Here is a 16479-nt window from a genome sequence, read left to right on the forward strand (position 1 = left end):
CTGTGCAGAGCTACAAAGGTGTGTGTTAGAATCATGGAAACCAGCAAAACACAAAGAACTTTTCACAGTTTTTCTCCCAAACTAACAGACTGTTGAGTAAAGCTGTTGTATGCAAGTAAAGTTAGCTAAAAGATGACTAGCTAGCTAATATCAATACATCACCTTAAGCTTGTTAACAAGTAGCTTACAGGCTAAGTTGTTGACTATGTTCAGCTACATAGATTCATTTTGCCCCCCAAAAAGTTGAGATGACTGATATGTCACGTTCAGGAGATGAGCTTTAACTTAACAGAGCTCTGTGGTTCCTCCTATCAGTCTGAGAGTCAGGGTGAGGAGGCGCCATGTTAGGAAGAGGACCCCACCCTTCCTTGTGTCTGAAGTTAGAACTGGACACTATCCATGACTTGGAAAGAATGCTATTTGGACAGATAAGAACAACAACCCCTGATTAATTTGTTATTCAGCACGTTTGAAATGGAGCAGATGTTGATAGCTAAGAGGTCACAATTACCAGTGGTGGGAAGTAACGAAGTACAAGTACTTCGTTACTGTACTTAAGTACAATTTTCGTGTATCTGTACTTTACTTAAGTAGATTTAATAATGGGTACTTTCTACTTTTACTCCACTACATTTTACAGTAAGTATCTGTACTTTCTACTTCACTACATTTCTACAAAAGTGTCGCGTTACTCGTTACATCCAAGTCGCATTGTGTGTTTTTTTTCCCGTTAAAATGTGAAGTTCAGGGATTTAAGGTGGCGCCGTAAAATCCCAGCAATAACGTGACTTAGTGTCTGTTGTCACCCATCGCCTCCACCTTTACTCGCACGCGGAGCTCCAAGACATGCGCAGTGGTTTCCTCTGAGCGTCAGTAATATAATAGTACAGAAGCGCTGCATAAATAATAAGATATGGCGACATGTAAAATCAGCAGCGCTTCGCTTTCACAGACGGTGGGACTTTGTCCAATTTTTAACGTCACTTGGAAGGAAAGCTTTAAGAAAGGTAAGCTCTGTGGACGTGATGCTAGCAAAGCTAGCTGTATTGACTGAGACACAAGTTGCATCTGCGATGACTGACATGTCGCATATATGGGACAACGCTGTAACCAAAGTGCAATATTGTAATATGACATTCAAGGACGATCCGATTCTTCTGGACGGATCTTGACTAAGTCCTCTAGTGGTGAAGCCTCACTGAGAGCCGTTCTTTGTTCTTGTAATGCTCTGCGTACACTGCAGTAGCTATTTTATTTCATTAAAATATATTTATATTTAATTGGTGAATAAATAAAACAAGAACGTAGGAACACAGAGCATGCTCATTGCTCTGTTTTCGTCACCTGTCATGGTGGCAGACGTTGCAGCAGGAGGGAGGATGAGAACAGTCACGGTGGACAGTGTTCATAGTTGAGCGTTGTTAATTGCTATGTTTAATGGTGCAGACAATTATTATTTCTGACATTGGCAATAAGGGCAACCGCACAGGGCGTTATTTTTTTAGGGATGGCAGGAGACCTCTGTGTATTGTGGCACAGAGATGAAAGCAAAACAGAATGAAGAAGAGTTTGAATTGTCACTGGTTAAATTTATTTCAGCTCTAAGTATTTAATACCTAGGTGTTTTTATGGGAAAGTGAATCTTTCAGATCAATTTGAGAAGCAGTTTTGATAGGTGCACTTAATTTTATTGTCATGTAGCACGGGGTGCTGGTTTTGATTTGGTCTTGGATTCGGTGGTCCAGACTACAACTCTGCTACGAGGCTCCTTGGTTCCATGTCCTCCTCTGCCAGTTGGATTTCTTTCAAAATAAATGTGTGGCAAAAAAAGTGAAGTTCATGTTATGTTAGGACAGGAGACAAGATGTTTCCATCCCTGAAATGATGATGCATAGAATCATATATCTAAGTCTAAACTATGTTACAGAGTAAACACAATAAAAACATGCTTTATCTGTGGCATATCAGTACACTTAATGATATTAGTGATTAGGTAATGCATTCAGCAAGTACTTTTACTTTTAATACTTAAGTATTTTTAAAAACCAGTACTTTTTTACTTTTACTTAAGTAAAATGTTAATGTGGTACTTTGACTTTTACTTGAGTACATTTTTGTCTGTGTATTTGTACTTTTACTTAAGTACATTTTTTGAGTACTTTCTCCACCACTGACAATTACTATAAGGATGCCAAAATTTCTATGTAAATTAGGGGTAGTAATGCCATTGGTTGAAACCTGCCAACACACACCAGTAGAGCTGAGACTCTATAAAAAGGTGATGTTGGAAGGGAAAGACAGAGAGATTTTGGATATGTACTGTTGAAACTGTAAGGCGTATTTTCCTGTGGATGTGTGAATAAATCTCTCTTCCGTCGGCCGAAGCAATTAAAATCGAATCCAGTGTGCATTATTTCTTATACTTAAAGTATTGCAAGGGTTAGCCACCTTTCTATTCTCCAATACAGGATTTATAATAGGTCTCCAAACACAAGATAACATCAGGAGGACACTTCACATTGTAGATCATATTAAAAATATAAAAACTAAAGCTATTTTAATTAGTCTCGATGCAGAGAAAGCTTTTGACTGTGTAAACTGGAACTTCTTATATAAAGTATGAAAATTTTGGTTTTAATAAAACAGCTGTACAATTTGTGAGGTCCTTGTACCTATCACCAATGGCCAGAATCAAGATCAATGGAAATCTATCTGATACCATAAAATTAGAGCGCTCTACACATCAGGGTTGTTGTTTATCACCAATATTATTTTCAATTTATATTGAAGCACTGGCACAATATATAAAGCAATACGAGAATCTCAAGGGTATTGATATACATGATGAGTCTCATGTAATAGGTTTGTCTGCAGATTATCCACCAGGTTTTCTTTCAGAATGGTCCTGCATTTGGCTCCATTTATCTTCCCATCAATTTTAACCATCTTCCCTGTCCCTGCTGGTGAAAAGCAGGTCCGAACCATGATGCTGCCACCACCATGTTTGACAGTGGGAATAGTGTGTTTAGGGTGATGAGCTTTGTTGCTTTTAAGCCAAACATACCGTTTTGCATTGTGGTCAAAAAGTTTGATTTTTGCTTCATCTGACCACAGCTCCTTCTTCCACATGTTTGCTGCGTCTCCCAGGTGGCTTGTGGCAAACTTTAAATGAGACTTTTTTTGAATATCTTTCAGAAATGGCTTTCTTCTTATTGCTCTTCCATAAAGGCCAGATTTGTGCAGTGTACCACTGATTTCCTATGGACAGACTCTCCCACCTCAGCTGTAGATCTCTGCAGTTCATCCACAGTGATCATGGGCCTGTTGGCTGGATCTCTGATCAGTCTTCTCCTTGTTCAAGATGAAAGTTTAGAGCAGGGGTCCGCAAACTACGGCCCGCGGGCCGGATCTGGCCCGCCTCCACATTTGGTCCGGCCCCCTGAACAATACCAGAGAGCATTCAGATTTTTTTTCATTTACCGTATTTTCTGGACAAAAAACAGTTTATATGTGGATTTTTCTTCAACCACCAGGGGACTCTTTAGCAGGAAGTGAATCATTGGAAGTCTGGTTACTTGCGCGCCAACATTGAACCACAAACAGCAAAATGAGTCAGAAACAGATCAGACGTCTTTGGAAAGTTTCTTTGCAAAGGAGAAAAGGCCCAGAGAAGAGACAGGAGGATGAATTTATCCCGGACCGGTAGGTGAGTCCCACATTACAAGCCGCTCTGCATAACATGCGGCGACCGACTGCTAATGAGGCAATGAAGCTTCAAGCTGCTTTGCCACATAGAGACCAAGCAGGCTGTGGATATAAGCAACACTTAGGGTGTCATTGTCTCTCGTCACTCCCAGATGGGACCGTCTCGAAGGGATATATAAACGTTACCATAGCGACCAGAGTTAGAGCGTTTGGGCAGTGGTCGAGAGGAGATGAGTAGAGCTTGTGAGTCTTAAGTCTGGTTTAGACGGCAAGATTGTCAGCCGATTCTCCAAACCTCTGTGACCACAGAGCTGATAAAGTCCAACAGGTTCGATGGTTCGTGTTCAGCCACACGGCACGAACCGATTCCAGTCACAAACATCCCGATTCCATAGGATAATCCAGTAAAACCCCCAACATAGTGGGAATTTAGAATAACCAAACACGGATGACGATATAGAAGCAATAGTGATAGTTTGTGGAATCATTTTAAGAGATAAAAGACGCAACAAAAAGAAAAGACAGTGGATGAAAGACGACGGGAGCAGCCGCTCTATTTGCTGCACTATGATTTGGAGGTGACTGTGTTTTTCATAGTTAACATTTTTAACTGAATAAACATAAACATATGTAATAATGACCTTTACATATAATAATAAACATTTCCACATATCATCTCCGATGTCCACCGGACTCTCAGTTGCGCGATATGTCAGCTGTTTGGGATTCCCCTCTGCTCTGACGTCACCGCGCTTTCTGATTGGCTCCCTGTCACATTCAGCAGGTTGTATTCTCGTTCCCAGTCAGGGAAAAACCCACAGGCTGCGATAAAAGGGCAAAGACACCTCAAACAGGGCATATTCAGGATTTAGCGGGAACACCACTAGCCTTAGCCAAGATGCTTTATCTGACTGTTCATCCCCCTCCCTCCCCCAGGGCTGCAACAAAATTCCCAAGTCTTGACTGGTCCGCGGTAATAAAAAGGTTCGGGACCATTGGGTTAGCACATGCTAGTAGCAACACGAAGGATCAGCACTTTTACTGTTACAGTTACCGTTCGGAAATTACCGTAATCAGTTCTGTTAAATCTAAACGTGGCAACTTTTTCTTTTTCAACCCTAATAAATGTGATATTCAATTGACCTGTTATGACTCAGATTTTGGCTGTCCGCCCCTCTGCTGCTGCTGCATTGTTGTGGAAAACCGGCAGAGATATCTGCTGCTTATATGTTTTATGTTTACTGGTTTAAAAAACAAAAAAAGCTTTGAGGTTGTGGCTTATAGTCCAGTGCGGCTCATAGTTCGGAAAATACGGACTATAATCCTTCCTGGATTTATTCTGTGAAGAACCCAGAGAGGATTATTTGGTTATTATTTATTTCCTGACTTGTTCTGTGAAGAACCCAGAGAATGTTATTTGATTGTGCCTTCTTGAAAACAATATATTTTTACATTTAGGTACTCCTGCAATTGTCACACTTTTTCTGTTACAAACTGACTCTGGCTCCACGATGTTCTCTGTGCGTAAAGTTGAAACTGTCTGAGCACCAAGTGGTCAGCTGATCACATTCTGGACAGAAACCAGCGAACTGCTCTCTGTTCTCATCAAGACGAGGTGAGGAGGGAATCTGACATATTAACTCAGTTAAGTTTTTACTGGTTTTGTTTTTAAAACACCATTAACTAAGCAGTAACTATATATTGTATATTTGGCGTTTGTCATCTCATGTGTGATTAATTGGAGCGTAACGGTGGAGCATTTATTGCCCAGCACACTGCGCTTGTTTCTAACGGATCTGCTCTTTAATTTCTTTCCTCTCTCAACAGTCAGCTGTTATTCCTCTATTTAAACTACAATAAGTAGATCATAACATTCTCTAGCTTTTCTCTATGTGCTCCAAACTCATTAAATGTAAACTCATTAGAAGCCTCAGCCACCATCAGGCAAATAATTCTGGTCCGACCCGAACTATTGTTACCTGTCCAAACAGAGCTTCCTAACCAAGGTGTCCATAACTCTTCAACACGCTGTCAGCTCCCAGTCAGAAAGATGCATTTAGTTCAGTGTCCATGAGATGATATTCAGAAAGGATCTTTTATTTGATTGATTTTAGTTTCCTCTGTGATGAACTCTTAGCGTAAAGTCCATCATGTCTCCATGTGCTCCAGTCAAAGGTGTTAATTATAACATGTCAAATGACAGAGGGGCTTAAAAAATAACCAAATATTCAGTTTGGTTATTTTTTAAAATTATATATATATAATATATATATGCACAGACACATTTAAAATTTTGCCCCCCAGAGGTAGTCCTGGGCCCCCCAACTTTAAAAGTCTAGCTCTGCCACTGGCAGCGACAGCATTACACGTTTTCGATGTGTACCGTTACTGTGTAAACGCAGATCGTAATTAGAACGTTGTTGTGTAAACGCCCCCTAAATTTGCAGTACCGTAATTCCGCCACACGTAGCGCTATCTGAAAAATTCCAGTGGTTTCTGAAAGGGGAGGCGTTGCACTTTCCAGCAAATATCGGTGCAGTATTAACTGCAACTTCACAGCTGCAGCTGCAGAGTGCAATTAATCCGGAGGGCTGTCCTTTAATAGACAGTAAATTGCGAAAATAACTTGCTGGATATTGAAAGTTCCGGTTGTTATGGATACATGGGTAAGTATATCATCTCACAGGACATTTAAAGAACTACTTACAATTAAAATAAGGAAGATTTATTTAGTCAGACATTTGAAACTTAGGTGTAAAGAGCTCCGTCTGGGGGCCAGACTTTCAAGCAAAGCGAGCATTGGACCAAACGGCCCGCCTCAACTAAACTGTAGGTAATAGAGATGTCTGCCAATCAGAATTCTAGCTCCTGTGTTCTTGACCAATGACTGTAAGACGGTTTGTAGAAAAGCAAGTGCATGCGTTCGGTTCGGCGGTTAAATGCGATATGAAAGAAGATGGAGTTTGTCTGACCCGGTAAAGAAACACGTTTAGTTGGGAAAAGAATTAAAAATTAAAGCTCCGCGGAGCATCGAGCGGCCCTCGCAGCCAAGCGCCGCTCGGCCTATAGCCACCGCGTGGTCCCAGCACCGCCTTCCCCCAGCCACCGCTGATGCTCTGACGGAGCAGCCGAACCCGCCCTCCTTGAATTACTCAGTGTGTCATGTTTGGCTTTGCTCACAGAAAAAGCACAAAAATCTGTTAAGGATTGGCTGCTGCATGTAGATCAGGGGTCAACAACCTTTTGAAACTGAGAGCTACTTCGAGGCTACAGAGTCATATAAAGACTACCAGTTTTACACGCTCTTCTGAAATAACAAATTAACTCAGTTTACCTTAGACATTATCATTAATGATTCTCATCTATGGGTAGAAACTGATCACGTTAATGATTTCTCACAATAATTAGCATTGAAAACTCGGTGGGAAACTGATATCAATATCCAGCACTTTATCTCTTAATCTCAGTAATTGGGTGATTCTATTTTTGCGGCAACATTTCGGCCCAGGATTTTTGAAAAAAATATATTGTTTTAAGTTTACATATTTTGTTACAACACTGACATGTTTAACAATAAGAAATTAATATTGGGCAAGCTCAGGATTAGATAAATTAATAATTATATGTGGGGGGTTTTCACCATTGTCTCTCAATGTGTTCCACCCTGTTACAAAGAGTGTGTCCCTTTTACTATATAATATGTTTTATTCTAGAAAGTGTAACATATCATGAAGTTACAAATCATTTCTGACTGTATTGTAAAGAAAAATCTGTTTTTTAATTCATTATAACTGACAGCATTGAAAATATTGGTAATTTTAAAAACTCATACCAATATTTGCATTTATTGGTCTACAACACCCAACATGGCTCAGAAAAATCCACAGTACTTAATGTTTTTGTAACAATATTTAATTAAAATGTGTGGAATGGAACATAACATGGTGGATTGTCCCATAACAGGGTGGAAAATCAAAGTCTTTGATTTTAAAATCTGATAATTTTTATTATTAGTTGCAGGATTGGCTTTTTCAAGTCAAAGTATAGGTAGAGTACTTGTCCTGGCTCTATTTGGAAAGAACATGTGATATCTATATGACTTAAAATTATTTCTTTTCACCCTAATTTCTTCCTTATTTTGTTCATGAACATAAAAGGGTGGAACATAAGAGGGTGGAACTTTTCTAACTAATTTACCTGTAGTTCTTTATGTGGTCAACATTTAGCTAGCTAACATTCAACCGAATAACAAACTTTTAGTGACTAAATCTAACATTATGTTTTTTAAATTCTACTGAATAAACATTTTTCACAATCTTTCTTAACAGGGAGGAACATAACAGGATGGAACTTTCTAACTAATCTACCTGTAGCTCTTTATGTGGTCAACATTTAGCTAGCTAACCATCAACAGAATTACAATCCATTAACCCATGGGATTCAGTGTTCTAAATGGCCATTTTTTATTAATTTTTGATTTTACCTTTATATTTCTTAATAAAAAAAACATGAATATTTCTTTATGTGCTAACATTTTTTTAGGACAACCTTAACTTTGTCAATTTACACGTATTTTTGTCATTTGGACATACTGACATTGCATTTTGGGCCTAAATCACACAAAAAAAGAAAATTTGAGTAGAAAAAGTTTTTGTTTTTGTCACTGTTAAACCCACAAATATGTATAACAATTACGTTTTATGGTTTAGAATTCTAAAGTATATTCTATATTTCAAAATTAATATGTACAAATATAGCAAGCAACTCATGTATATTAAATTATTATCAATAAAATGTAGGTAATCCATTCGTTCCTGTGCTACAATTTACAAAATATCAAATCAAGATTCCAAAAAATGTATAACTTTCCTAAATATATTTAAATTCTGGCAATTACTTCTCCTGACAATTTTAACACACTATAAATTTCAAAATCAATATGTAAAATACAGGAAACAACTCATGTTACAGTTTAAATGTCATGAGGAAATCTATTACGCTGCACTGGGGACACATGAAATTGAACATGTCAGTCAACAAAAAGGTGTGTAACGACAAAATAATATTTAAAAGGCATTTTGTTTATATTTGAATAATGGCAAACATCTTAATTCATCCATCCATCCATTTATCTCCACCCTTGTCCCTTAGTGGGCAGGGGAGGGTTGCTGGTGTCCATCTCCAGCTGGCGTGAAAACATCTAAATGTATAATTAAAATACTTTGTTGTACATATTTGGCACATTTTACAAAAAATAATTGTAAGCAAAACATGGGGACATGGAATGTTGCCGCAAAAAAGAATCAGCTTACATTTTTTAAAATAAATCTTATCACATTTTGAACTGACAAAATCTGCTGCATTTTTCACAAAATTGTAACTGTTACATGTCATGAATACACTTTTAAATTGAACACAATTCCTCAATATTTTAATTAAACTTTGCCATAACACTGCCATGTTGCCACTGACATCTGGTATTGGTATCCATATTAGTGAGAAGACTGGCATTGCATGCTGTTCACCAGTACTCCATAATCTGGTGTGTAACTTGAAACTGCAACCGTGAGTGCATCTTTCAGATGTGCATCAGTGAGACATGTTCTGTGTTTGTTCTTGATGAATTTCATGTCAGAAAACACTGATTCACAGAGATCGGTTGAACCAAACAAGCTGGTAACCTTCATAGCTGCTGTGCATACACCACAGCACCATCAATTTTACTTGGCTTTCAACACCAGCAGGATCTAGTTTTAAATTGTATGTTGTATTTTTAAGCTGTATGTCTTAATTTTTTTATTATGTGGTGTTTTAATGTACAGCACTTTTTATCAGCTGTGTTTGTTGTAAAGTGCTTTGTAAATAAAGTTGGTTTGGTTTGATTCCACTTAACGTACTGGGCTAAGTGGAATCAAGTTATAATGTAGCTGTCGCATTCAGTCTTCAGTTTTTTCAGTGGCTACCTGTATTAGATGTGTGCAAGATTTCCTGCTGTGTTGCCCCTACTGGACTGTGTTTAAGCTTCTCTTTATTAAATTATAATAAACATCATCATCATCACCTGGGTCTCTGTGTTCATCCTCACCACCAACAACCACAAATCATGACAGTTTAAGTTTTGGGAGAATTTTTGTGCATCTGAACAGCTTGATTGATACTTTATCTTGTCACTTGTGTTGACATTAGCTACATTGTGTTTACAGCAGCGCTCCCTGCTGCAGCCTGCAACATCTCATGCAGATTGGCCAATGTATAGAGGAGATACAGCTATTTCATTAACCAAAAGGGTGCAGTGGAGTCAAGTTATAATCTATTCTTTAGAGGATCACCACAGTCGATCATAGAAAATCTGGTGCAAATCGGATGAAGCCTGGTTGATTTAGAGACAATTGTAGACATGGCTGGCATTGCTATTTGCTAATAAGGCACGCCCACATGCTTCAGCTAGCAGCCAACATACACATAGTTCATCATCATGTCATTTTATATCAATTTGCACAGCACTGAACCCATTTGTGTCAGAGTAAAAGAAAGACTTCCGGCAGACAAAAACAGCTGACTTCCTGTTGGAGGGGGGCGTGGCTAAGGTGATGTCATCATATGACCTTGTGAATGTGATCAAGGCTGGCCTATAATGAGACATGGAAAGTCTGATGAAGTTGTCACTATTCCTGTAGAAGTTATTGCATTTTAATATTTCATGGCACAAAGCCAAAGTTTGACACTTAGCCACGCCCACATGCTTTGATGTACGAGAATTCTCTTGATAACTTTTCACCTTCAATGTCTTAAGTGTGTGCTGAGCGAGTTTGAAGTCTGTATCTCAAAAGCTGTAGGAGGAGTTCGATCAGATGCGACGTCTATGAAAAACCGGAAATGGCGGCTTTGATCCAAAATGGCCGACTTCCTGTTGGGTTTGGACCATGGCTCCAAGAGACTTTTTTGTACATCCTGACAAGATACACATGTGTACCAAGTTTCATAATTCTAGGTTAAAGCATGGCTTGGGGCTGATGATTTAAACTCTTCTAGGGGGCGCTGTTGAGACATTAGGCCACGCCCACAAAATATTGCACTGGATTACTGTCCGGAGTTGGATAAGGATCCATCTCAGTGAGTTTGGTGCAGCTGGACTCACAATTGTGGAATTAACAGCCAAACGTATGGACACGGCGTTACAGGTATATTCGCCACGCCGCCACGCCCACCTGCTGCCTCCAAAACAAACAGCGTTGGAAACCATAACACACCAACATGTCTTCTGTTTGTGGACACAGTTTCATGTTGATTAGGTTAAAGAGGTCAGGTAGGGACCGATCACAATAAAACATGACACTTCCTGTTCTAAGGGGGCGTGGCTTATGTGATCTCAAAATTTCACGACTGAGTCTTGTAGGGCATCCAAAGGTGATCACACACAGAAAGTTTGATAGCTCTGTGAGTTTCTTTGTAGGGGATATAACTGTTTATTTTTTTATGGTGAGTCAGTGAACTTTGACCCCTAGTATCACCCCTTCAGCATGCACGAAAACTCACCGTTTTGATAACTTTTAATCGGGCATGCCTTCTGAACCAACTGACCAAGTTTGAAGCCGATCCATCAAAAGCCCTAGGAGGAGTTCGATCAAATGCGAAGGCTATAAACGGCCAAAATGGGGTGAAATTTGCAAATTCAATCCAAAATGGCCGACTTCCTGTTTGACATACACTATGAGAACAATTATAAATTCTGAGTGTCTTGGGGAGTTCTACAAGTGTACCGAATTTCAAGTCTCTACAATAAAGTAACTGAATAGGAAAGGGTCTTTTGAAATTTTCTAGGGGGCGCTGTTGAGCCATTTTTTTTGCGATTTTTGCGTAGACCTTAAAATACGTAAATTTTTCACAGTCTCTATGGGCCCACCAATTTTGGTGAGTTTTTGAATATGTTAAAGCCCCCAAAAAGGCAATTCATTTGAGGCGAGAAAAATAAAAAAAAAAATTAAAGCTCCGCGGAGCATCGAGCGGCCCGAGCAGCCAAGCGCCGCTCGGCCTATAGCCACCGCGTGGTTCCAGCACCGCCTTCCCACAGCCACCGCCGATGCTCTGACGGAGCAGCCGAACCGACCCTCCTTGAATTACTCAGTGTGTCATGTTTGGCATTGCTCACAGACAATGCACAAAAATACGTTGCAGATTGGCTGCAGCAAGTAGATCAGGGGTCACCAACCTTTTTGAAACTGAGAGCTACTTCATGGGTACTGAGTCATACAATGGGCTACCAGTTTGCCACTCTCTTCTGAAATAACAAATTTACTCAGTTTGCCGTTAGTTATATATTATCAATAATGATTAATGATACTTATCCATGAGAATACTCATCCATGAGAAGACACTGATCACGTTAATTATCTCACAATAATTAGCAATGAAAACAAGGTGGGAAACAAATATCAATATTCAGCACTTTATCTCTTTTAATCTCAGTAATTGGGTGATTCTTTTTTTGCGGCAAAATTTCGGCCTCAGGATTTTTGAAAAAAAAGTATTTTAAGTTGTGAATATTTTGTTACAACACTGACATGTTTAACAATAAGAAATTAATAATGGGCAAGCACAGGATTGGATAAATTAATTATTACATGTGGGGTTTTTTCACCATTGTCTCTGAATGTGTTCCACCCTTTTATGAACATTTACATATGGACCACAAATAGTTAAACATTTAAATTTAAAAAATAATGAATTTTTCTTAGTAAGAGTGTGTCCTTTTTACTATATGTTTTTTTATTGAAATTGTCACACATCATGAAGTTACAAATCATTTATGACTGTATTGTAAAGAAAACCCTGTTTTTTTTACTCATTATTACTGACATCATAGAATATATTGGTAATTTCAAAAACTTAGACCAATATTTGCAATTATTGGTCTTCAACTCCCAACATGGCTCAGAAAAATCCACAGTACTTAATGTTTCTGTAACAATATTTAATAAAAACATGTGTGGAATGGAACATAACATGGTGGATTGTCCCATAACAGGGTGGAAAATAAAAGTATTTGATTCTAAAATCTGATGATTTTCATTATTAATTGAAGGATTCCTAACAGGGTGGAACTTTAAGCTTTACATATACAGGTTTAACATATTTAAGATAAGAAAAAGTACAGAGACGGTGATTGTTGAAGCTCACTTTGTTTTCCATGGTTGAACTCACATCAAAACCAATTGATGTCACTTACATTAAATGGTTTTTAAGGAATTTTAGACTTTTTGAATGCAGAAATGAAACATCCTAACAGGGTGGAAAGTTAGTACTGGCACATGTATAAGATGAAGAAAATATCAAATGAGAAAATGGTTTCAGTAGATTAAATTGCATATTAAAATGAGGGGTACTCCAGTCAATCAACTTATTGAAGAAAAACATAAATATAAATATATTTTATAGTTTAAATGTCATGAGGAAGTCTATTACGCTGCACTGGTCAAACATAAATTGAACATGTTCGTCAACAAAAGGTGTGTAAAGAACAAAATATTTGAAAGGCATTTCGTTTATATTTGAATAATGACAAACATCTAAATGTATAATTAAAATACTTTGTTGTAAATATTTGGCACATTTTACAAAAATTAATAGTAAGCAAAACATGGGGACATGGAATGTTGCCACAAAACAATCACCCAACTGTTACATTTTTAGATAACCACTTACATCTCTACATTTCATAGGAAAAATATCCAATTTTCACTAGCCACTCAAACAATTTTTTCAACAAATCATGAACTATGTTGCACCATGCTTCAAAAAGTTATCAATTATGTAATGTTAAAGAAAAATCAACTTACATATTTTTAAAAAATCTTGTCACATTTTGAACTCATGACCAAATCTGCTGCATTTTTAATAAAATTGTAACTGTTATATGTCATGAACACACTTTTAAATTGAACACAAGCTAGCTAACCTTCAACAGAATAACAAACCTTTAATGACTAAATCTAACATTATGCTTTTTAAATTTTACTGAATAAACATTTTTCACAATCTTTCCTAACAATCTTTCCACTGTCCAACGGCGCAACAAGTAACCAAGCAGAAGGAGCATCGTGACTGTTTTTATCCTCCCTCCCACTGCAATGTTTGCCATTATATAGGAGACGAAATCAATTAGCAATGAGCATGCTATGTGTTCATACGTTCAACTTTTACTTATTCAGCGATTAAATAAATGTGTGTGTATATCTGATATATATATCAGATATTATATATATATATATATATATATATATATATACACACAACATTTATTTAATATCTGATATATATATAAACAAATAAGGGCTCTAAGTGAGGCTTCAGTCCTTAGGAATTAGTAAAGATCCGTCCAGAAGAATCAGATCGTTCCTGAATGTTATATCACTATATTGCAGACTTTGGTCACAGCGTTGTCCCATATATGCGACACCTCAGTCAACACCGTATAATTCAGCGCATAGTGACAACTTTTTTTAATCAGATGCAACACGTGTGTCTGTACAGCTAGCTTAGCTAGCATCACGTCCACAGATACTACCTTTCTTTAAGCTATCCTTCCAAGTGACGCTAAAAGTTGGACGAAGTCCCCGCCGTCTGTGAAAGCGAAGCGCTGCTGATTTTACATGTCGCCATATATTTTGATTTATGCAGCGCTTTTATATTACTGATGATTAGGCAGCTTCACCCGCTCAGAGGAAACCACTGTGCATGTCTTGGAGCTCCGCGTGCGAGTAAAGGTGGAGCCGATGGGTGATAACAGACACTAAGTCACGTTATTGCTCGGATTTTACGGCGCCACCTTAAATCCCTGAACTTCACATTTTAACGGAAGAAAGAGCAACGCGACTCTGATGTAACAGTAACGCTGCAGGTTTGTAGAAATGTAGTGAAGTAGAAAGTACAGATACTTACTAAAATGTAGTGGAGTAAAAGTAGAAAGAACCCATTATTAAATCTGCTTAAGTACAGAAACACGAAAACTCTACTTAAGTGCAGTACTTCCCACCACTGTTTACAGCAGCGCTCCCTGCTGCAGCCTGCAACATCTCATGCAGATTAGCCAATGTAGAGAGGAGATATAGCTATTTGATTAACCGAAGGGGGGAAGTGGAGTCAAGTTATAATCTAATGCTATTGGGGTCTTTAGAGGTTCACTGAAGTCAGCCATAATATCTGGTGGAAATCACATGAAGCCTGGTTGATTTAGAGACGATCGTAGACATGGCTGGTATTGCTATTTGCTAATAAGGCACGCCCACATGCTTCAGCTAGCAGCCGCAGCAGCTGGCTTCGACTGCTCGCTGAAACCACATGGTTCACCTCACATGTGCTGAGAATGCTAGCTGAAGCCACATGCTTCAGCACGCTTCAGCTGAAGCACACTTGAAATCAGCAGTTGGAACGGGGGGTGACATCACCATTAGAGATGGGTTTTTTTTACTGAGTAAAAACTCAGTAAAAAACTGAGTTTTTTACTCAGTTTTTTACTCAATAAAAAACTGAGTCTTTTACACAGACTCAGTTTGTGTTTGACACAAAATTAGTCTGTGTAAAACACAGACTCAAAACTGAGTCTGTGTAAAACTCAGTTTTACACAGAGTTGATCATCATGTCATTTTATATCAATTTGCACAGCATTGAACCCATTTGAGTCAGAGTAAATGTAAGACTACAGAGATGGTGACAGTTGAAGCTCACTTTGCTTTCCATGGTTGAATTCACATCAAAATCAATTGATGTCACATACATTAAATGGATTTTGTGGAATTTTAGACTTTTTGAAGGCAGAAATGAAACATCATAACAGGGTGGAAAGTTAGTACTGGGACATGTATAATATGAAGAAAATATCAAATGTGAAAATAGTTTCAGTAGATTAAATTACATATTAAAATAAGGTGTAGTCCAGTCAATCAGCTTGTTGAAGAAAAAAATAAATATAAATATATTTTATAGTTTAAATGTCATGAGGAAGTCTATTACGTGCACTGAGGACACATGAAATTGAACATGTCCAGCAACAAAAAGGTGTGTAAAGATCAAAATAATATTTACAAGGCATTTTGTTTATATTTGAATAATGGTAAACATCTAAATCCATCCTTCCTTTTTCCTGCACCCTTGTCCCTTAGTGGGGTCGGGAGGGTTGCTGGTGCCCATCTCCAGCTGGCGTGCAAACATCTAAATGTATAATTAAAAAACTTTGTTGTTCAGTTGTTTCAGTGGCTACCTGTATTAGCTGTGTGCAAGAATTCCTGCCGGTGTTGCCCGTACTGGATTGTGTTTGAGCTTCTCTTTATTAAATTATAATAAACATCATCATCGTCATCATCATCACCTGGGTTTCAGTGTTCATCCTCACAATCAACCCCAAATCATGACAGTTTGAGTTTGGGGAGAATGTTTGTGCATCTGAACAGCTTGATTGATACTTTATCTAGTCACTTGTGTTGACATTAGCTGCATTGTGTTTACAGCAGCGCTCCCTGCTGCAGCCCACAACATCTCATGCAGATTAGCCAATGTAGAGATAAGATACAGCTGCTGATTAACCTAGGGAGTGAAGTGGAGTCAAGTTATAATCTAATCTTTAGAGGATCACCACAGTCGATCATAGAAATCTGGTGCAAATTGGATGAAGCCTGGTGATTTAGAGATGATCGTAGACATGGCTAGCATTGCTATTTGCTAATAAGGAACGTCCACATGCTTCAGCTAGCAGTCAACATACACAGAGTTTATCATCA

This window comes from Poecilia reticulata, chromosome 19, assembly GCF_904066995.2.
Source record: "Poecilia reticulata chromosome 19, P_reticulata-male-v2, whole genome shotgun sequence".
In the NCBI taxonomy this organism is placed as follows: domain Eukaryota; kingdom Metazoa; phylum Chordata; class Actinopteri; order Cyprinodontiformes; family Poeciliidae; genus Poecilia; species Poecilia reticulata.